Here is a 23,614-nt window from a genome sequence, read left to right on the forward strand (position 1 = left end):
CAAAAGAAGTTATTAAATCTAAATATGCAGCAAAAAGTTCAACGGATGCGTAAAGGTAACTTCCCTTCTACACACCGCTGCAACGCGGAGAAGCCACTTTGACTGTTTCCTAAATTTGGCATCTGTTGCCAAGTTTTCTGCACAAGGGAACCGCAGACGATTGAGTGACTCTGGCACTCCTTCCAAATGTTGAATCTCGTGGTACCCTACAATGCATATCCACGGGAATATTACAGTGCATCCTACATTACCAGAGATATTAAGCGATGAAATCGCCTCCTGCGTGAAAATACCCATACCTCCCATGTATTCACGGTCCGAAAAGCGGGATGTCTGGGGAACCAAAGGTATTTCATGTATAATGATATTTTTCGTTTGTATAAGCTTAGAATAGGTGTCAGAACGTGTATCCTCGCGAATATTACGATACCTTGGATAGAACAGCTGCTACAGCACTTTTCTATTGTCTTGGTGGCAAGTTTCACTCAATGGCCGCGAGAGGGCGCAAGGCGTCGCTGTCCACGAAAGCTGGGAATGTTTGTCACACTTAACAAAGAATGACACAGTTGCTCGTACACGGGCCAGGGAAGTTTGGCTGACTCCGCGATGCCGGACCACATACGGAACACAAATGATACACTACCAGTTACCAACGTTATTAAACAAATACTCTTACCTGTTCGAACACCCTGACTTCAAAAAGGTCTCGAAAAAGCTCTCCGTGCACACTACCTAAATATCCTTGAATCACATTAGAATGTTTTTTTTTTCTTTTTATTACTCCATTTCGTTTTGGGTTATTACGAGGGCTTTTCCTGCGCTCTTGTTTTTGCTGATCGATTATTAAGTAGCTGTGTTTTTTGTCGCGAGTTCAAATCGTTATTGATGATAGGAGAGACATGCGTGTGTGTAATTACGGCAAAGCTGTTACTGTCTGTGTTATTGTGGTGCTTTTTGCAAGATTGTTTATGTTTGAATTTATTGACGCTCGTAATCATTCCACATGTGCTTATTTCGTTGTTACTGAAGTGTAGCGTATGTGAATGCCAGTTCTTTTCTTTTGTTTGGTATGTGTCAGCACTGCTATTGACGTCGCGGTCCCCAGGCGTTTTCAAGCTCCATCGTGGCAGCTTTTTGTTTGGGACCACCGCCATCTTTTGATGGAAACGGAAAATAATAATAATAATAAAAGAAGCCATTTGATCGAACGCGGGACGTTTGGTCGAAAGCCATTTGATCGAACGCCGCTTGATCGAAACGGCAGCCGTCGTTTGATCAATTTTTTTTATTGGTTCGCTTGTAGCGTTGATGTAACAAAAAACAAGACGAAAAACAAAAGGAAGCGTCAGTCCTAGATGCTGTTATCCTAAGGAGTATTTAACTCTGTGTAATACGCTTGCCCATAAACACATTCCTCATCCTAACCCACTTCTTCGCATCCAGAAAGCGGTCCAAGGGCCTGGGTTGTTCACCCTCTCCCGTTCGACAACTTGATAAGTTTTTCCTCTCTGACAGAGAGTGACTAAACATGGCATACATGCATCTCACCCCTAGTCCCCCAACACTTTGTCAACTAATAATTGACGTCAATTGCCAAACAATAAAAGACTTTGACAAATAAATAAATAAATGACATCCTTGAATGGTTTATTCGCGTCGAACGTGGACAAATTTTAACAATGTCTTATTAATGTTTGTAGTCAATAACTGACATTTTATAGGAGAAAGAACAGTTTCAGTTTATTTACTTTGCGCCTATGTGCAAGTGAATCGAAATTTGGTTCTTGCAATATACATGGAACCGAAGAAGTCCCTCGAAACCCAGACAATATAAGCCGGAGAGCTGAGCTTTGTGCTTTGTCTACTGTTTCCTTCTTCTTCTTTTTTCTTTTGCGAGTATGTGTAGGGTTCCCAGACTGCAGGTGCATACTCTAACCAAGGTTGAACTAAGGCTTTATATGGCTGTTAATTTAATATCATTATTCTGTACCATGACGAAACTTCCTTCTTAGAATCCACAGACTTCGAGTGGCTTTCGCGCACATATGGCTATCCCATTTCAGATGGTCCCCTTTAAATTTGTCGCCAGCAATGAAAAGGGTGCCCAGAAGAGGCACAGACTATCGGCTGCTCGCCACCTGGGGCCATTTGCTTCAATATGTGTCCTACGGTTCGCCGGATTCTTCCGCATTGTTCTATTCAGCTGTGCTGTTCGTGAATGACAAAGGTCTGCAGATAACCAGAGGTCTCCCCTGTTTAGTTAAGAAAAAAGAAAATAAAGAAGAAGCAGACGACACTGATTGCCTGTTTCCGTATGCTCGAGTCAAAAGTTACAGAAAAGAGGTGCTAAGGACACGCCGCGAGCTTTGAACTCCCTTCGAACAAATGTCTTTCGAACAAACGGCGTCGACCAAGCGGCGTTCGAACAAATGAGCGGACACCGGAGTGGTTACACGGAATGGCCCGATATGGATCACGCGTCGCATGCCGATATCCCGTAAGCCGAACCCTCCAACCATTTTATAATCACCGGCTTAGCACCGATATCACGATGCTGGAAATCAGTGCTTTGTCGGCGGATAAGTGAGTGACAGAGGACGAAGTGGTCAAAACGCCGAAAATGGTGGGTGGTTTACGCGGAACCTGCGCTTTCTTTGTTTCAGTATCTCTTCAGCTTCTAGACCTTGGCAGCGTAGCGAATTGTAGTCCATCGTTTCCGGTCTGAACTGGTGACTTGCAATGGCGTATATGCCCCGCAATGTTCTTGAACATTCCGTCCCACACAGTCGAAAGAAAGGAATGTCAGGCCATTGCCCTGGCCCTGCAATGGAAGGTCTTAAAATGGGTGCCTGTACCTAAAACAAGTGGACTCGTCTCGAGAGGTCGACGACTCTTGGGTTAGACTGTCATAAAAACCGCTGCTGAACTTGTACGCAGCACTCTTGAAAGAGTTGAAAGATGAAAGTCACTGAAAAGGTTAGCCAGGTGTAGGACTCGAACCCACATCTTCTGGATTGCCTTTCTGGATCTGGAATTGAGGCTTTGTATGTATTTGTCCCTTCTATGTTGTTCCAGCCTCAGAACATCAGTTCTTTCATGTTGAAAGAGTTCTCGTCCAGCAAAGAGTATCGTTGTTGTCCGGTTTGAGTACCCAGTCGATTGACAGCGGTACGGTGCCACCAAAAGTTTAATGAAAGACACCACCAAAAAAGTAGTCTTCTTTCGTCATTAGCCATTACAAAACATACGCACAAAAATGGCCTGGGCGTCTCGTCAAAGTCCTTCTGTAACAACATGTGTGGCACTAAAGGGGAAAAGAACCCGAGTCTTCTGTCGGCATTATCTAAACATACGCACAAAAATGGCACGGGCATGGCATCTCATCAAATTCCTTTCGTAACAACACGTGTCGCATGGCGCAGTGAAGACAAAAAGGGGGTATGAAACCGAGAAAAAAAAACGCAGAGGGAAACAGTCCGTAATGACGCATTGTCCCGCGAAAGGACAAAGAAACAAAAACGGGGTATGCCTCTGACCGCCCATGTCCCGGTCCACAGCGCGTCGCACACGAATCGCATGACATGCTCAATAAAAGGGAAGACACACACACACACGCGCCAAAAAACGCCCTAATATCACCCAAACACAGGCGCAATGATTCTGCGGACGTCTTATCAAGATCACTCTAACAACGCGTGTTCCATATATTTAATAAAACAAACAAACGCGGGCATCGCCCAAGGACGCCGCAAACGCGCCATTTGAAGTCCGCGCCTAACAGGCAATGAATCAAGCCCTCATAAAACGTTCATTAAAAGCAAAAACAAACAAACAAACGTGGTCATCGCTCAAGGACGCCTATCATAAAACGTTTGTTAAAAGCAAAAACAAGCCATCATGAAACGTTCATTAGAAGCAAAAACAAACAAATGCGGGCATCGCTCAAGGACGCCTATCATAAAACGTTTATCAAAAGCAAAAACAAGCCATCATGAAACGTTCATTAAAAGCAAAAACAAACAAACAAATGCGGGCATCGCTCAAGGACGCCGATCATGAAACGTTTATTAAAAGCAAAAACAAGCGAACACAGGAGCCGTCAAAATCGGTCATTTCATTCCACGAAAACAGACAAAAAAAGAAGAAAAAAAAAGAGAGACAGAAATGACTCAGTACTTATCGCCGACCATTTTCGCGGTCCCAAGGAACGCGCGTCCCTAGATTCACAGGTCGAGAAGCGCCGTCTCACGGGCCAGCTCAGGGCCGTGGTGGATGGAACGACCCAGTGGATGTAGCATCGCCAAAAGCACGTCGCCGTCTACGTTCGAACCTCTGCCCCCAAATGGCACTCAGCCGACACCGCCCCGCCCACGCGTCCTCCCATTGGCGCGCTCCGGGTGGGCGGGGCGCGCGAGGGAGAGGGAAAATCTCAGGCCAGCTCTCTAGAGAATAGTCGAAAAAGTATCTGTTATTCGATGTATGTTTGCGTTTGCTATTAAAAAAAGCGATAAACGCGGCTACTGAATAAACAGATATACATAACAATTTCGGTGATGAAGGGCGGAATGAGCTAAAGCAAAGATCCAACATCATGATCCAATGACGACGTAGGATGAACAACCTAGAACAGCACACCTATAGACGCACGCCTAGAACAGTACGTGGCGCGCGCGCTTGTGTGCATTGTAGCGGCTCCATTGCTTGCTGATGACTAGAGCCCGGATTTATAGGCACGAAGAAACCTTGTTTTAGGCGCCTATAAAAAGCCCTAAAAACTCCGATTTAGGCACTAAAAAGGGCATTATAGGCACTACAACTTGTCGATTTTTTTCATCTACAGTACTGAAAGTGCAAAAACAGTGAATAAATCAGTTCCATAAGAACAATACCGTAAATGGGACTTTGACTGTTTGTCTAAGTCTTTTTGCAGCACGAAATGGAAAACTTGTCCATCCTACTACGGCCACAAGGCTGCCAACCACTGCCTCCATTCCACGGCACTTTAGAAAGACTTGTCGCGGCCAGCATACGGACGACCTTGGCAGACCTTTCCCTCTAATAAAAGTATATCCCCTCCCCCCTCCCCCCCATACGGACAATATGCGAGATGGGCTTCGAGCATCGAAAGCTTCAGTCGCAAATTTCGCCATTAGAATTTTAAAAGGGGGAATCACTTCTTCAGAAATCTATGGGCGATTTATGTTCGCACAATACACGTGAGCGCTCTAAATTGGTACTGGCGTGGCGAAGATCCTCGGTCCGTGTTCGAACGCTGCCCACCAGACGCAGGGCCTTCGTCTTCTGGCGGAGTACTTGTGCTCCACCGGTCTGGCGACGGCTCATCATCATCCCTTCATCCTCTCCCAACGCGAAATAGGGCAGTGTACCGCCTCAGCGGCGGTGAGTGGCCCATCTCATCACCATCCAATGCATGTGTGTGTGGGTGTGTGTGGCGTGTTTCACTTAGTTTTTCTCTAGTCAATGACGTATTTTTTAGGGGGCAAGGTTGAGCCGTTGATTTTTAATAAATTAAAGTTTGGTGCGTCTCGAACATGTGCTGCCATCTCGATAAAGTGTCGCACACTAAAATATTTGCGAATTCGGGCTCAATACAAATCAACGGATAGTCCTGGAATTCTACAAAATGTGCCATTGACTGCATTGACTGTAAAGCAAGGAGAACACGCCAGTACTTCTGTTTTTACGATATTTTAGGCCGTTTCTGAGCGGTGTGCGAACAAGCTTTCTCTATTGTCTTGCGCAGAAGTGATTCCCCCTTAAGCCCCGCCTTCTAGATTTCGTTTTCGGCATTACCACATGGCTAGCAACCGCTAGCAAATATGGGTGATCAAGTCTCCTCACACTGGCCGGAACGTCATTTTCGCTCTGTGCCTTGCTGGCACTGACTGCAGGAAAGGGGGGCGACATCCCCAAAGGTTGCGAAACTGCAGGGATATTGTACCTACTTTCGCACGTCACAGCCCCAGCATTTGACCATGTGTCAAATTAGTTGAAAAAAAAGGAAACATGGAAATTAAAAAGCTCTTTTAGATGTATAAGCACGCAACAGCGCTGAAAGCTCTAGATTTCGACACAACGTTTACGAAACGTGCCTACATTTTATAATAGCGACCCAAGGAACAAAAACGCAATTCTGGAAGAGAGAGAAAGAACGAGTAAGTGAGTGTACTGAGTAACTGATTTTCAATTCTTTCCTTACATTCCAGTACCTTCAAGATAATCGCTTCTTCGAAGCGATGTCGATGGTTCCAAAACGTCGTGCGAGGTGACCGATGTCAATTTCGCCTGCAAAACGGACTGTCGCCACTTCTTTACCCCCAAGTAGTACTATAGATTAACTCTACAGCCAGGAAATGACGTCAAAAAGGAAATGACGTCATCAAGGACGTATCAGGATCAAGCACTCCAGGCCGCAGTCGCTCCGCCCTCATATCAGTGAGGTCAGTGGAAACACTATCAGTGACATCACATAGTTAATCTTCGTGATATGATATCAATGATAAGATTAAGTAACAATAATGACATCATGGTGAAACAAACTAGGAATCGAACATGGGTCCTTTAGGTTGTCAGACGAGCAGGTTAAGCCACTGGGCCATGGGCTCTACATGTTTACTTGCGTCGCTAATCAGAATAGACTTGTGTGGGGTGGAGACGTCGTTTGATTTCTTTTACGCCAGGTGGCGTCATGGGGAGTTGAGTTCGTTCATCTAGAGATGGCAGCACTTCCAGCAAATTTACCGCCGTTCAACAGATGGCGCTACTTGCGCCCCCTTCGCGCCCGCAGATTTTTGTGTCATGTTCAACAGCTTACAGCATATTTTAAATTTGCCCGCCTTTTCTGACATTTTAAACAGATGGCGAATTCACTTTTGCCTCAACAGATGAAGCTATGATGAATTTTAAAAAAATCCCGCCATAAGTCCATTAGACTCCTCACGATGATTTCGTTAAAAAAAAAATTACGAAGCACTTCTACGTCAGTTTACTGTCAAACGGCTCGAGTGATGTATTTCTTAGTAACACAACCCAGCAAACCATCAATATCCCACAGATCTCCCAAATTGGTCTCACACGTCACAGATATCACGCGTATCCTCACAACGTCCGCTGTATATCCACCATGAGATGTCACAAATATCCCCCAGTGAATATTCTGTGGATATACTACGAATATCACAACAATGACATTTCTTTACCTTACAAGGATTTATTGTGTCGATAACAGCCATTTCCAGCATTCTCAGACGTGGCAATTTCTCACTCTTTCCTTATAATGACAGTATTGATTTTATACCCTCATATCCATACCTTTTCTAATCATATTTGTAACGACTCATCACGTATTGCACCATAGTCACTAAACAAAAGAGAGAGAAAAAAACATATTTTACATTTTCCACGGGAATTATAATGATCGGTCACGTATGTTGAGGGATATAACAAGAATGAAGTTCCCAACAAGCGCGAGCTGAAGCGTAACGACGTCTGCCTCATCGCCATCGACATTCCCCAACCGCCGTTTCAAACAGGCGAGACGCGTCGTCGTAGCGGTTCGGTAGGATATGACATGTTACACGGAAGGGTCTTTGGAACCTCAGCATCATGCGTATTTTGTACTGGAATCTCGGGAGCATTGAGGCAGTACTGGCCAGTACGTCGAACAACTACGTTGTGCATAACAACGATTGCCGTGGTGTGCGAGAGCTAGCGTTCCTTTGTTCTCCGGCTTTGCAGTTAAGGTGAGTTCGTTCTTCCTTTTGCTTCACTTAAGATTTGTGCGTTGTTGTTTTTTTCAACAATCACATGTTGTAGATGTGTGGAGCAATGACAGCTTTGTATCTGAGTAAACAGCTGTAGATTGCTTTACCTGCAGAGTCTGGTGCGTATCACTGACGAACTCATGCGAACGACGGAACTGTGTGAGATTGTGTGTGTACAGCTACAAAGTGCAAGTCCAATTCTTCACATCTCTTTGGTTCACTATTTGATTGGGAATGATGAAAGCAATGGTGAAGCAAATTCTATTAACTATGCGCAGCCTGCTAGTAGATAAACTTGGCTCAGCTCAGGATAGCAGTTATGTTTTCACGTTCGACTGCACTGTTTTTCAAAGTTCCTTGTTTTTTGCATGACCGCTTATCTTTCTTAAATGTCACATGGACGCGATGTGACTCTAGATTAATAAAACATGACTGTTTTACAGTATCCACACACAACCATGGATAGCCTCACACATGTGTAAAGTTACTGGTGTCTCTACAACACTGAAGAGCCAGGCATAAACCGGAAGACGTCGCTTGGGTCTGCCAGTGATTAGGCTGCTTCCGCATGTAACCATCTATACTGCAAGAGAAGCTGCGGTAAGTCACTGTCTTGCATTTGTTCCCACTTTTTGCAGAGTGTCTGTTCTTCACTCCTATTTATGGCAGTGTTTGAGCGGCTATCCCAATAGATGGAATTAACTATGTTATTGATTATCTTTCAGGGATGACGGTTGCGAAGTGGCGTAGCAATCACGTGATTATTATTATTATGACCATTATTGTCTTATTATGCGTCTTATCCGTGTCACCCTATATTGTTAATAATTAGCCTATTTATGTTGTAATATAATATTTTGTACTATTAGAAAGAGCGTTTCTTACAGTGCATGTAACATCACTGTACTTGGTTTGTCTTCAATAAACAAGAGTTCGTTGGTACGATGTTCTCTGTTGCAAAGTAGTATTTTCCGTAGAATAAGTAAAAATTGCAAAAAAGCTACAAAATACAATAATAATAATACGTCCTGTATATGTCCTCCATATGTCCAAATATCCCTGACAGACATTCCTGGAACCTTCCCTGGATCAGCAAATGTGGAAGAAATACGGGTCCTCTGTCTGTCCCAGAGACGTCAACGGGCTATTCAGCCTAGTCCCTGGGATATCCCAAAATCCCAAGTGGGATATCGTGTGGACGTTTCTGAGACATATATTGTTTACTGGGAAGGAGCAAGTTTAGAATGAAACTCGCTCACTCAGTGCAATTAGATCGAAAGTGGCAGGTTGTTCTGACTGAGATGAATATTCCATTTGCAATTAACAATAACACGAGGAGACCCCCTCCTCGATACTGTAAGCATGAGAGAGCAAGCAAAATGTGGGAGAAAACATTATTGTAAATTTTCCTCCACCCCTAACGAAACAGTAAAAAATAACGAGTATAAAAAAAACCAACAAATTCATTCGCTTTTTCATGACTTATTTTTATTATAACAGTTAGATCACAGTTATCTTTCAAGTCTATAGTCATTTCAAAGAATGAGCAAAGCATAGTGCTACTCTAGTTTACAAAACAGTTGAGCTTCGTTGACATTTGGATTTTCATACTCTAATTCACTGTGTTATGCAAAGTAAGTAACGGACATATTGTAAGAAAATTACACACATGTCTCGCTGTAGGGATAAATATTCCTTCTATTGACGTTACATGACACAGTCAACCTAACACAGCATCGAATCGACATTTAAATTAAGTCGATCCACATACCGTGTGAGGACGACGATGAGGCAATGTTGATTTTGTGTTGGTGATATCCAAAGCGAACAGAAAGTCCAACAGATCACTGGTCTGTTTGTGGAGATTTTCCGACAAAAGGAGGTCATCACACTCAAGTCTTGACTGATGAAGTTGTAGGACGACTTTCCCGTTGCATGAGAGAGTCTTAGAAAGGCTGTCTCGCTCCGATGAGGAGCAAAGTCGCTCTACACATGATGCCGACGAGCCGCTGAAGTTTCTACAGTGAGCCAGACGGTATGGGGAAGTGACGGAGACAATCATGAACCGTTCGTACTGCATTTCCGTGAATGCTACAGTGAACTCGGATGCTATGAACATTGAGCAAAGCTCAGTCTCACCAGAGAGGGGGTCGCAGTGACGGCGAGAACATCAGGATTTGACAGACAGGCCACATGACTGCCCCCCTCTCTGGATTCGACGCTGTGCTAGGAGTTCTGTTGAATGTTTCAGCCATCTTTATGTTAAGGTTTTCTTTCCCATACTTTTATTGACAACTTCCACGTGACAACATCATGCCTTGTAGACGTCATAGACACTAATCACCTCTTTCCGCAAACTGATCGCTAGCCTAATCTCACTTCGTTCCGCTTGACAACTTTTGCGCATTCGACATCGTGTTACATCTTTTCCTTCCACGTGATCGCTCCATGCATATGTCTTCGTGTTACATCGTTGCAGTCAACATCCTCGTTACTCACGGTCCGCAAACTCTTCGTTAACCTTTTTTTTTCTTTTTTCCTTTGCAAAGTAGAGCGTGGGTAGCACTTTCGAAATCTGCTTTCGCGAAGGAAGAGATCCAGTGTCGTCTGCTTTTCATCACTTTTCCGAAGAGAGGCGAGCATGGAATGATAGCGACACATGTTAAGAACTAAAAAAAAACAAGTTGAAACGAAAGAGTAATGTCTTCAAAAAGTGCTTGATTATTATGTACATATTTCTACTCACATAAAAACAAAATAAAATAAACTAGTGATTCTCCGATTAAATCTTTTTATTGAGGTACTTTAACAACAATATAACAGCCCTCTTCGACAGCGTAATTCCATATCCAGAATGATGTTGGCCATGTGTTCGACCGAGTGTGTATACATTTTGTGGGCAGCGGTGAAGTTTTAGCTCCCGATCCTCACACAAACAACATACTTCTACACATTCCTGATCATAAAAGCTATGACTGACATTCACCAATCTCAAGCACATCTGTAGCTGTTGTGTTTCATTGTGTGTGAGAGTAACTCCATAGCGTGTTGGATGACCAGTCTTGGCCCAAAGTCGTAACGCCAGCAGTGATGCATTAGGAGGACACGTATGGGCATAAACGTATTCTTCCAGCTCAACTTCTTTGCTACAGTTACCTTGTCGAAGTGAAGATGATGACTTCGTTAACTCAAAAGTTACTATGACGAGAAAGAATATGTGACACAGAAGACAAAATAGAAAACACACCCTATCCATTTCGCTCTTTTATGATGAAGTGAGAAAGTCTTAGTATTGAGGATGAATTTATTTCTTATTGACGATACATTTTTCTTATTCACAAACAAGTCGATTTTTCAAAAGGTCCAGAGTAAATAAAGTTATGTACTTGGCAGTTGAATGGAATCCATGCTTTATGGCAGTGTCGATAAAACACAGACTCTTTGTAGCAAGTTGCATGGCATCGAAACGAGCCGAATAGTCAAATAGCTCACTCATTTGCCGTGACCATTCGGTTAGTAAAACGAAGGATCAACTTGTTAAAAACGAATCGTCTGTATGAAGCATGGAATACATTTCCTTTGCAGTTTCCCAAATGACTTGATTTGGAGGATTATTCGGTAGAGCTCGAAACAGCACAATGTTCGTCACAATTTGAAAAGCTTCCGCTAATGGCGTCCTCTTGACCGTTGTTAACCCACAATTTGATAGCTGCTTCCAAGAGGTATGTTTCTCATTACATGGCAGATGGAGTTGAAATATGTGGGACTTCCTATTCCATTTACCGCATTCATCTTCTCCTTTTTCCGATTGCTCTGTTTCGTCGTCTGTGGACCATGAATCGCCAGGCTGGGTTTCAACGTCGGACCATGCTGTACTGGTCATTTTTTTTTCAACCGAGGTAATTTTCTGCTATCCACTGCTTGTCCGCAGCTCCACTGAATCTAACTAAATACTGGAGCTTTCCATTTCTAACTCGTCTTTTTATAATCTTTTCTACTTTCGGTACTTCTCTCACTCTTACCATTTCACTCTCGTAGAAACTACCAATGATATCTTCATTGTTAAGGTCACGCAGTAGGTATGTATTAGGATGACCTATTTTGATTGCTCTCACCGAAAAAATCTCTTTCGTAAATGACTGTAAATGTCTCTTTGTTAACTGGTGTCTATATTTGGCAATTCTAACGAGATCACCAAGATTGTAACGTGGTTTCTTTGGGACTTCGGTTGGGGTGGGGTAAAGTCTTTCTCGGAAAACGTGCTCGTTTTCTTTGGTTACATCCACAGGTCTCGCGGAGAGAGTCCTGTGCACTCTCAACGATCGCACATTTATAAATAGACATAGAATGATATAACGTTATGCCTTTTCTTTTCAAGAACTCTCGCACTACCTTGTTCGTAAACTCTGTTCCTCGATCACTATGTATCAGCCGTGGAGTACCGATCCTCTTAAATGCAACTTTAAATGCTCGCAGAATGTCAGGAGATTTTTTATTGCGAATGGGTACAACAGCGAGGAGCCGGTAAAAAGCATCTATACAGAAAAACAAATAGCGAAAACCATCATTTTGCCCTTTTAGAGACTGCATGTCCTTTAGGTCGATTTCGAACATTTCCTGCTTTCAGAGTGCAATTATTTTCCGAAAAGTCTTGGGTCGCTTGTACTCCTTATGTAAGCTGTAAACATCACTTGTCTCCAGATATTTAGCAACTTGGCCCTTCTTTTCACCGATGGCTTGAGCGAGTCTCTGCACTCCACCAAAACTGCCGACATGTTGTGGGTCGTAATAGGCGGCCATTAGTGCTTTCTTCTACTGCGAACTCGAAGAGCGTCAAGGGATAGATAGGCATTTATTGTAGCTGACACATCTCCTCTCATACAGGAAGGTTGTCTGTTGTGAAATTCATACTTCAGCAATTCGACAATGGACGAGTGTGGCACTACCTTCCCGTGACATATAACTCTTCCGTACTCGTCGTAAGCTAGAACAGTTGTTATCAGTTTGAGTATTGCTAATACCTTTTTATGATGCCTTGGAGGGAAGTGCGACAATATGGTTTCATCTTGAAAGTAGTCTTTCTGTTCCTCCTGCACAGGCTTCAATATGGGCTCCATGTTAGGTTTCGGCGGGCACGCTTCGCAGCACGTGTGATTGCTGGCGAGGCACCTTCAGGAGTGCTTGCTTCACTTGTAACAGGCGATGCTCGACTGCTCGATGCTCCCGTTACTCTGTGTTTTTTTTAAACGATTTGGATGCACAATAAGTGTTGGTAGATTCAGTTTGACCAATAGCGGCAAGATGCGATCGAAGTAAGGAGGAGTTGGAACATTTCTCGCTCTTGAGACAAGATAATAAACGAGATCAATTATATTACTATTCTCCAACGTTTGACCGTCAACGATTACTTCGAAGGTTTGCGCATTCCAGGAGATTGTTGGTTGTAGAAGTTGCAGAAGTTGGTTTGCTCTGATCTTATAACCACTACTCATAAAACCAACAATTGTGTCACTTTTCTCCCCCTCCTCGGTCTGTGTTCCTTCTTCTCGCGATCCAGGAAGTGTTTCGCTTGTATGTTGTTTTGCAGCTCTACTTGGATGTAGCAAAGAGTGAAGATACTGAATTATCTCTTTTGCCTTGATGTCATCTGGTTCATCTTTCTTCAATATATTTGGGATGTGATATTCTCGGTAAGGTACAAGTTCGTATTTCTGCATCGATTATACTGCGATTGCTTTTGCAATCGCTCTTCCACCCAATGAGGAGATGAGACCCAACAAAGGTGGTAATAGAAACTGCAGAAAACCCCCTGATTGTTCCAAGACCTTTTTAGCTTTCTTGACCCCCGTTGCGTCTCATTTTGCCAAAATGCTAATTGATGCTGCGTAAGGTTTTAATGGCTTTCTTACTCTCGGAGTTACTGTGACTTTTCCTTCACAAAGGTTCAGACAAATTTCTCTGATCGTATTCAACTGATCTTTTGTAGCATGCTCCAAAAGATAATAACGTTGCTTGGGTGACGTAGTTTCTGCGAGCAAGTGAAGAAAATGAATATTCTTCTTTACACATTTCATGTTTTATATACTATTTGGCGATGATCGTCGGGAAATATGTTCGTCCACACTCGATAGTGGTCTGGACAATTTTGAGACAAGTCAATTACGATGTATGAATACGGTTTCTTACAAGCATCCTTATATATGCTTGTCAATAAGTCGCTTTTGTTCTGTCCAAACAATTGTCGTGAAAGTATTTGTAATTGATCCACAGTTCGAGCAGAACAACACAGAATTAGGGCACTGCTATTGAACTGAATACATCTATACAGAGGATCATTAACAAATAAATATTGAGTAATGAAGATGGCCGAACAGTTGAGATGGTGGCATCCAGCTACATAGAAGTTACAGATTTCTTTCAGCCTTTTCTTGTCAGCTAAGCAATCGTCAAATATGATTAAAGAATTTCTAACATCCTCCAGGTTAGTGGGAATACCTTGACTGAAAGTTACCTCGGGTAAATCGTCAAAAATAGGTAGCTTGTACAAGTATATGTACAGTATACGATCGAAAGGTTTATCGAAGACAGTGGCTCTATGCTTGATCAAACGTGTAACGAGTGTCGTCTTTCCACTTTGACTTTGTCCAGGTATAGTCATTGAGACAGGAGTGATAAACCTATAAGGTCTAACCTCAGTCATCTTTTCCAAGTAAATGAAGACTGGTATAAATAGCACCTTACATAAGACTTTTACTCTTTTTTTTTTTCAAGCATGTGTGTTTTTTTTATGAAAACGATAAATGGCAAACAACACTTAACCTTTATGCACTCCTTTAGTTTGTCAACGTTGGATATGGGAGCTGAGAAACTCATATCTGTATATCTTGCACAGCAAGTCAGTGTAGAATTCTCAAGTCCTAGCACTTTCAGTTTGTGCAAACACGCAATATGACTATCTTTTTTTTTCTTCTTCAGAACGAGTCTGTTCTAGGCGGGCTTTTTTTTTCTTACTTTTTCATGTTCAAACTTGTCTAGACATGTGATGAGCATGTGATTGGTTACGTCAGAGAAGGTAACCAACAAAGTCAAACATGTCTATGCATGCACTGTTCGCAAAGCGCTATATAAGTCTGCCCTCCATGACGATTCTTCGCACAGATCCTCACAGGAGGAAGGGTACGTTACATTTTTTTCCTTTCGCTCTGATATGTGGGAAAGTGTGCTTATATTTATTCTTATTTTCAGCTTCAGTCTATGTGTAGAAAAGAATAAGTGAGTCAGAGTGAGAAGTCACCACAAGATAAGGTATGACATCTATTTTGGATAAGCTCGATAAACTCAAGAAAACTGGAGATGGAGATATTCAGAAAATGAGTAGCCTACCGAAGAATGAAAAGCTGGAGGTCTTGGATTTGCGAAAGATTGACACGGTGTACGGCGAAGCGGTCTATGTAGAAGTGTTGATGGAGAATGACAAACGTGTAAAGTTCTACCTTCCTAGTCGCTTTAAGCGTTTGACAGAGGCTGATCTAGAGGAGATGAGACAACTGCCAAATCTTAAAATTGAGAAAAAGGAGAGATTCAAAGATGGCAAGAGAGTTGTTTCCCCGACATTCTGTTCACTCATGGGAAGAAAAAGTGATGATACATCGACATATCGGCAGCTCTCATCCTGAGACACTTCTCTCTGCACATCATGGTGACCTGTCACTTATGTCCTCAACACGAACGTCAGTACTATGCAACAATAGAGGGACTCCAAATTCATCTGGCAAACGTTCACGAACTCCAGACACCCTGCATACCATTTTGTGAGACTCTCTGCACACTACGGAATTACACGAAACGCTTTGAGTTGCATCTACATGACAGAGACGAGGCGGGGCGTGAAGTGACAACGTTTTGCATGAGTATGAACACTATCTTGCTAATGTATTGCGACACTTTGGATTCCCACTGCGCTGCTTCACATTTCTTAAAGTAGAACTTGGGCGACATACGCCCGAGGAGGAGTTACGACTTGAGATTCATTTTGTACCTTCTAAAGTGAGAACTGTTTGGTCAGAAGGAGATGTACTGCCTTCGATTGCACAGTCGAGTAGTGAGATAGCACAAACATTAGAAAACTTAGAAATTCAAGGCTCCGGTTTTTTTCTCTTTCGCATTCTTGCTTGTATTCTAAACATTGGACGTTTGGCTCCTCAACTAATTGGATGTTCCCAATTTGAGTTACCGGGTGAATTGAAACGAAAGTATCGTTCCCTGTTGAATGTGGATTACGGACTACATGAAGATGAAGAGAACATGTGTTTTGTCTTCTCCGTGCCCAAAGAACACACGCGGTCCTCAGGACGTCCCCACAGTGTCATCGTGTCCTCGTCCTTTGAGGTTGTCCTCAGGACGTCCTGAGGGTAACACTCTCGGACTGTCCGTGAAGAGTCATTCAGGTACGTCCTGTGCCCGTCGCTGTGGGTAGCTAGTGGGACGGGAAATATTACTTTGTGCAGTTTACCTGTTCAGACTTCCAAAACACATTTGTTTTCTTTTTGGGCCGAACCTGGGACCTGACTGACATTTTTCTCAAATAAAGGGTGGTCCAGGGTAACATTATCTGCATCTAAAAAGGATGACTGTCTATGATAAATGGAGCGCATTACTCGTGGAATGGAGAGAAACGCGCGATTCTGTCGCACTGCTTTTGACTTTCAAAGCTCCTACCTGAACGTCTCAAACCAAAAGGAGTAAGAAACATAGACTTTGCATTGATCTGGACCTAATACTTCAATGAATTCCTCACTTTAATTATTCTTTCTTTGCGTAATCGAAAGAAACATGGATAGCACACCCTTCGTTTTGTGTCACAGGCGAGCAGGACTCTCAAATGTACGGAGGATCGCGTTATAAGCAATGAACAGTGTCTGTTTTGGCTTCGGAAGAGAATTCTAGTACCTTTCGGAGTGGGTTTCTCGGACTTCGTGCCCCTGACAGTATTTTTTTTGCGTCTTTTATATTTCTCTTTAAACCGCTGCGCTCGTTGTCCGTTATGAATTGTACTAGAAACAAACAGCGAGATTGTATTGCGGAAGTTAATCAAGATGTATGGAAAAAGAGAAGTTATCAGGACTGCGTCTGGTTTCGTATAAATTATACGCAGAAAAATGAGGTGCAGGTGAAGTCGTCCTCATAAGGTCCTGCGCGTGTTCCAGGTTGACACCCTGAGGATGTGCAGGTGATATGACCGGGAGTCCCACTTTAACACGGAGGTAACACTGGGAGGACCAGTTGATAACTTCCTGAGGATGTCATCGTCGTCCGGGGTTGACATCCTGGGGACGATCGCAGGACGTTTCTGTGTTGTTGGGGTGGTTGCTGGACTACATCCTGCCTCGCATCACAGGCGGAGGGCATCTTCCTACAGACCATACATAACACAGTATGTATTTCCCGATACATTTCCCGTAGCTTTCCCAAAAGATGTAGAGATATTTGAGAAACGTAATGAAATTAGCATTAATGTGTACGCATACGAAAAGGAAGGAAACTGCATTTACCCCATCAAAGTTGTTGATGAGGAGCGTCAGAAACATGTGGACTTGTTACTAGTTGACTCTCATTTTGTGCTCATCGCAAATTTTAATGGATTGTTTGTTCCAAGTGGACAATTTCATTGTAAAAGATGTACAATGGGCTTCTGCTCAGAGGGAAGTCTGAAGTGTCATTTAAGTATGTGTAAGCAACAAAAACTAGCCAAGACCATTTACCCAAAGAAGGGAGAGACATTAGCATTTGCAGGGGAACATCTCATGTCAGAAGTTCCTTTCTACTGTGTGTATGACTTTGAAAGTGTGCTGTCACCATGTCTGGATTCAGGAAATGTGTATGAAGATCACATCCCCTCTTGATTTTGTCTGTTAGTGATACGCGCATCCGACTCATATGTCCTCCAAAAGCATCTGTATCGTGGACCTAAGTGTGTCACTGTCTTTATGGAGCTACTGCACAGACTCCATGACGATATTTTGGAATGGATACGTGCAATTGCCCCTCTAGAAATGACCGCAGAAAATGAGCAGCAGCATGCCACAGCAAGTCACTGCAATGTTTGCCAGGAATCTTTTGCAAAGAAGCAAAAAGTTCGTGACCATGACCATGTAAGTGGAAAATTTTGACAAACTTTGTGTAACACCTGTAACTTAAAACTGAGAGTGCCTCCTAAGATTCTAATCATTGCACACAATGCCAACTATGACTTGAGTTTTCTTTTCTCTCACTTGCATTTGCTTAAGAAAGTCGACAAAAAGGTGATTGCCAGTAGCTCCCAAAAATTCAAGGCTATAGACGTTGGCTCTTATCGATTCCTAGATAGGTTAAACTTCCTGAATGCAAGTCTCGAAACATTAGTGAAAAATCTACATGAGAAAGGCGAAGACAACTTTCGTTGTCTGCGTCAATTTTTTTCCAAACGAAGAACATTTTCAACTAGTTGTTCGCAAAGGAATGTTTTGTTACAATTTTGTCACCACTTTCGAAGCCTACAATGAGCTTTCTCTACCTCCTCGGGATCAATTCTTCAACACCTTGAATGGGACAGAAGTAAGTGAAGAAGATTATTGTCATGCACAGAGGGTCTTTGAAAAATTTCAACTCCGTAATCTTGGAGAGTATTCAGACCTATACTTACTCACAGACGCGCTGCTTTTAGCAGACGTGTTTCAGAGCTTTCGCAAGTGGACACTTGACTTTCACAAGATTGAACCTTTTCACTTTGTGTCTCTGCCTGGATTAAGCATGTCTTGCGCCCTAAAAATGAGTAAGGTAGAGCTAGAGTTGATTCACGACCCTGACGCATACCTGCTGATTGAAAATGGCATACGAGGAGGTATTACACAGTGTTCGCTGAGGAAAGCGACTGCAAATGTACCAGGAACAGAGCAGTTTGACCCCAAAAGCCCAAGTAGCTTGATCCACAACATAGACGTTAATGGGCTTTACGGTTCAGTAATGAGAGAACCACTACCTTACGGAGGTTTCGAGTGGCTCACAGAGGATGAAATCGCGAACTTGGATATAACACACCTCCCACATGACGCACCAATGGGTTACTTCCTCGAGGTAGATCTAGCGTATGACAAAGAAATCCACCAACGTCACAGAGATCTGCCAGTTGCCCCCGAGAAAATGTCAGTTCCCTATGATCTGCTGTCAGAGTATCAAAAGGAATTGATGAAGAAGTTTCACCTTCCTGAGAAGGCTACCGATGCAAAATTACTGTTATTACTGACATTATTCGACAAAGAGAGATATTTTCTACACTATCGCAATCTGCAGTTGTATATGCATTTGGGCTTGCGTCTCACCAAAGTTCACAGAGTTCTAAAGTTCAATCAAAAGCCCTTTCTCCGATCCTATGTGGACTTCAATCACGACCTTCGAAAACGAGCTACGAATGCCTTCGAAAGCTCCCAAGCTAAAATTGCAATTAATAGCGCGTACGGACGTTCGTGTATGCAGGTTAGAAAGTTTGTCAACTGTCGTCTCACAGTAACCGACGAACAAGTGCTCAGACTCCTACGCAAACCAAACCTAAAGGAGTTCCGACCGCTGAGCTCTCATGTCATCCTCTTCCAATTCTCTCAATCTGTGCTCCGCATGAGACAGCCACTGTACCTAGGATTCACGATACTAGAACTGTCCAAGCTCAAGATGTTTGATTTTTACCACAACCACCTTCTTCGTGTAGCTCCAGATACTAGACTGTTGTATATGGACACAGATTCCTTCATCATAAAGTTGAGTGAAGAGAAAGCGCTTCTCGAACTTGCTGACAAGCATCTGGATAACTCTAGCTATGACACCGATCATCCGTTATATTCCGCGAAAAATAAGATAGTACTGGGAATGTTTAAAAACGAGATGCCTCGTGATCACATTCTCGGTTTCTGTTGTCTAAAACCAAAACTGTACGCTCTCAAACTGAGTAGCAAAAAGCAATACAACCGTGCGAAAGGTGTGAAACATTCTGAAGCACAGAAGCCCTTCTTTATTCCCTGTACACCGACGCTCTTGAGCATGGCAGAATACACTCTATTAAACAGAACCTGATCGTACACAAAGACAATGTAAACAAAAGTGTCTCACTGACAAAGATTGCTCTCAACCCTTTGGATACAAAGCGTTACATTTGTGCAGATGGAATTGAAACGTTCCCTTTTGGTTTTCACACCTAATCATATGTATGCATCGGACAAGTGTAAACAAAGATGGAAGCATCAAGATGGTAAATGATGGAAAAGCCAATTACCATCAATATAGATGTTGCCCTTTCTTTATTCTTGTGTTTTTTTTTCTCTAACAAGTGTTTAACACTAAAGGAGTGTTGATTGTACATATCTTCATTTGACTTATTCAGTGCACCTTTTTTTCCTCAGTTTTTTTTTATGTGAATGAGAGAGTTGCCACTTCCTTAAGTAATGAAACTTTTCAAAGTGTTTGCAAAAAAAAAAAGTGGAGTATGTACTTTGCAAAACAGCTTGTTTCAGTTCTCTTGTTTTCAAAGTGATGATGAAATTGTGACTGTATAATACTTTTCGCCATTTTGTGAGCTGTCTGATGTAATGTATCCTACTTTCTTGCTAAGATGACTAAATAAAGACTCTTTTCTTTTTAAAAACAAATTTATTCACTTTTAGAGTACACTACAACATGACATGTTATCTGTTTTTCGTGGTATCTGTTTCCGCACAAGTATTGCTATCAACCTATCATTGAGTTTAAAGTTGGTGTGTGAGAACCTCCGAGTACACTCTTCAAGTAGAAACCCACAGCAGAGAAGACTACTAGAGACATTAAAGTCCACATGTGGCCGAGCCGTATCCCTGAAGTCGTTTCCTGTTGTAGTGAAATGAAGATGCTGGGTGTATGAATTTGTAGAACTCCTTGTATAGTGGTCGCATTCCGTAGCTATCGAAATAAGAAATGCTCCTATCGCTAGAGATATGGAATAGAGTCCAGTGTTCTCCCGGGGAAGATCTTGGAGCTGTATTCACCACATAAAGACCAGGTCCAGCTTTTTGCAATGCAATTTCATCGCGGGCGAAAGTTCCACGAAAGCATGTCCTTGTGCAATGGTTCTGAGCAACAACAACAACAAATAAGTTAATGATAATGAATGGGGAAATTCGCCACTTAAGGTGCCGAGCAAAAGCTGCATAAAATTCCCATTCTTCCATTTTGATTCGTTTATACGAATTTAAGGCGTCTGTCTTTGTTGATTTCCAGAACACGAGGTGTCTCGGAAACAAAGAGCACCGTGACAGCTTCTGTGAGGTTAGCAGCAAATGTCAATGTGAGACGAACATTAGCTTGAAGCACTGGACTTAGTGACTGTAGTTCCACATCCGGTGTGAGGTGATAATAAAGCATAAATGTCTCTTTTGCATATGCAGCCGGAGCTATAGGTATATCCTTGCTCTTAAGCTTGTGAAGCAAATTCATGTATCCCTTTGCATAGATGTCTCGTTGAAAGTCGAAGTCGTCGGTGTAGTGTTGGCCGCCAACGTCGAGCACTGCTCTTTTGAGTTTAAAATTTTCAAGCTTAAAAAGGTTCTGTTCTCTATGACCCTGATATGCTTCACTCTTGACCATCAATATGGTCAACTTAGAAGGAACTCGTTCACTATAGAGATCATCAAATATCACCTGAGATTGGTTTGGAGCGATTGTCCTATACTTAATCTCTAAACCTCGAAGGAGGTATGTGGCGGGTGTCGTTTGAAGTCTTCTTTCAATGCCAACGAGTACGCTTGGAGAAACCTGCACACGTCGGAGGTAGAGCACAATTCGAGAAAACTCTATTGTATGCTTTTCAGTCTCGCTGGGACCAGAGAGGAGCCTAAATTCGTCAATGGCTTGTCTTGGCACCACTCGTATGTCGATGTTATTAAGGACAAATTTCTGTTGCTGACAGATGTCGCTAAAGATAGGAGAATAAAGATCACAGAGAGTTGATCCTTTGGTGCATTTATAGCGTGCGAAAAGTCATTTTGCTTCGTTGGGGATAGCAAAATTTTCAGATTCTCCCACTGGATCTGGTTCGTAAAGCATTGCAGACAGGGTGTGAGTTTGAGTAACATTGTTTGCATTTGTAACAATGTCCAAGTAAGAACGATAGGCATAATGTTCTAAATTAGATACCAGTGTCGAATTAAGATAAATGTGGACATGATGAAAGAGAGAAGATGCAAATGCTTGTACAGGAATAACGTTGTCAGTTGTCACTGTACTGCCAGTTGTAGTCAATGCTGCGTCTCCATTTTTATGCACAACTCTACATTGAATGTGTAAGAAACTCGACTGGAGATCAAAGAAGCCGCCACCGAGACCTGGAACATTATATCCAATCATACCGCTCGAGGTAGGTGCAGAAATGGGGAAAACCTCCACATATTCTGAATTCTCAAGAGAAAAGTTTGTCGGTGGAACAGAAAACAGGTCCAACTGATTCGTTGTGCAGAAGCAAGAATTTTTATGTACTAAGGCGATGGTAGACATCTTTTTTTTTCCTTAGGTGAAAAAGTCAACCTTTCTTCGTTGGTTTTACTGATCGATCAATTCTGTTGGCCTTGCTTTTATTACGTTTCCTGCCCTTCCCTCTGAGTCTATGCAGCAACTCCTCACGAGTTGAATGGATGGTGCGACCAACCCCTTTCTTTAGTGCCTCTCCAAATGTTGTTCCCTGTTTCACTTCCTCCGCTATGTGACGTCCTGTGTCAAGAAGTTTCCGACCTACATAGGGCGCTACTTGTGTAGTCAGTATAGGTATAAACCGCTGCACCAACTCAGAAAAAAAGCCAGATCCAACTTGATAAAGAGGAGCTGAGTAGTGTGGCAATGGTTGATCTCGTTTACCGCTGCCAAAATGTGATATACAACAGGGTGTCTGAGTTATATGCATTTTCGAAAACGTAATGTTACTCCCACACGACCAGAACCAGCAATGAAGGGAATGAAATCACCTATCTCGTTTGCCAGTTCGATTTGAATGCTAGTCAGCTCCTTGACAGTCACATATTTATAGTAAAGATTTGTGAAAGAGTAGGACATAACCTCATTCCGACTCTGCAGTCTAAATGGGAGAAGTCGAAGAAGGGGTGCGGTTATATCACCTACAGCTTCACTTTCGATGATATCGCTGTAAACGAAAATGTAATTTTGACCTGGGAAGAGGCAGACATCACGCTGAGCAACTGTGAAACTGGCGAAGGTTGTTCGTTTTCCAAATCCAAGCATCAGAGCTAAATATGGGTGAAATGTAACGTAACCCTCATTGCGACGTTCCAGTTGACAAACTCCATTATAGGGATTGTAGAATATGAGACGAGCATCTTGTGGTAGGTGTAAGTTTGCTCGATATACGTGATTTATCGCATCGGCGAGGTCCTTCCCTGGCTCATAATACCCTTCTGGAACTTCGTATTTGGTTGTACGTGAACGATATGTGATTAGGGTGACTTCCTCTTCAGTGTCCACCTGATATTTCAATACTTTTACTGGCTGGCCTTCATCCAATTCCGAAGAACCGATAATCTTTTCAGGAAGGCCAAGCTTAGCAGAGAAAGTTGAACTTAATTCCAGACCAGTATTTAGTGGAAGTTGTATTTCATAATGACCACTGACTCGTATTATTTTGGCTTGGTTTTTGAAGTGTTTCGTTAGAAGCTGACGAAAAGGTACAACAATGTTTTCTCCCGCAAGAAACTTAACTTGCTCTGTCGTGCTTACGCCGCCGAAGAGGCTAGTCTCCGATATACCATTAACGATATCTGTGACAT

General features: G+C 42.7%; 2 long non-coding RNA genes across 2 annotated transcripts in view; one reads left to right on the plus strand and one right to left on the minus strand.

Moving 5' to 3' along the window:
• The first annotated feature begins 7,595 nt into the window (after positions 1 to 7,595).
• LOC135369186 (uncharacterized) lies at positions 7,596 to 8,727 on the plus strand. The gene is made up of 3 exons (XR_010414960.1): positions 7,596 to 7,763; positions 8,228 to 8,384; positions 8,510 to 8,727. It is a non-coding gene; the product is annotated as an uncharacterized LOC135369186 (long non-coding RNA).
• Positions 8,728 to 16,494: 7,767 nt separating this feature from the next.
• LOC135369187 (uncharacterized) overlaps positions 16,495 to 23,614 on the minus strand; it is a 35,559-nt gene continuing 28,439 nt past the window's right edge. Inside the window, exons 2-3 of the long non-coding RNA XR_010414961.1 lie at positions 18,466 to 18,584; positions 16,495 to 17,196 (exon numbers count right to left, since the gene is read on the minus strand). This is a non-coding gene — a long non-coding RNA (uncharacterized LOC135369187). The remainder of the gene's footprint in view (positions 17,197 to 18,465; positions 18,585 to 23,614) is intronic.

Source organism: Ornithodoros turicata, chromosome 9 (assembly GCF_037126465.1).
Source record: "Ornithodoros turicata isolate Travis chromosome 9, ASM3712646v1, whole genome shotgun sequence".
NCBI lineage: Eukaryota > Metazoa > Arthropoda > Arachnida > Ixodida > Argasidae > Ornithodoros > Ornithodoros turicata.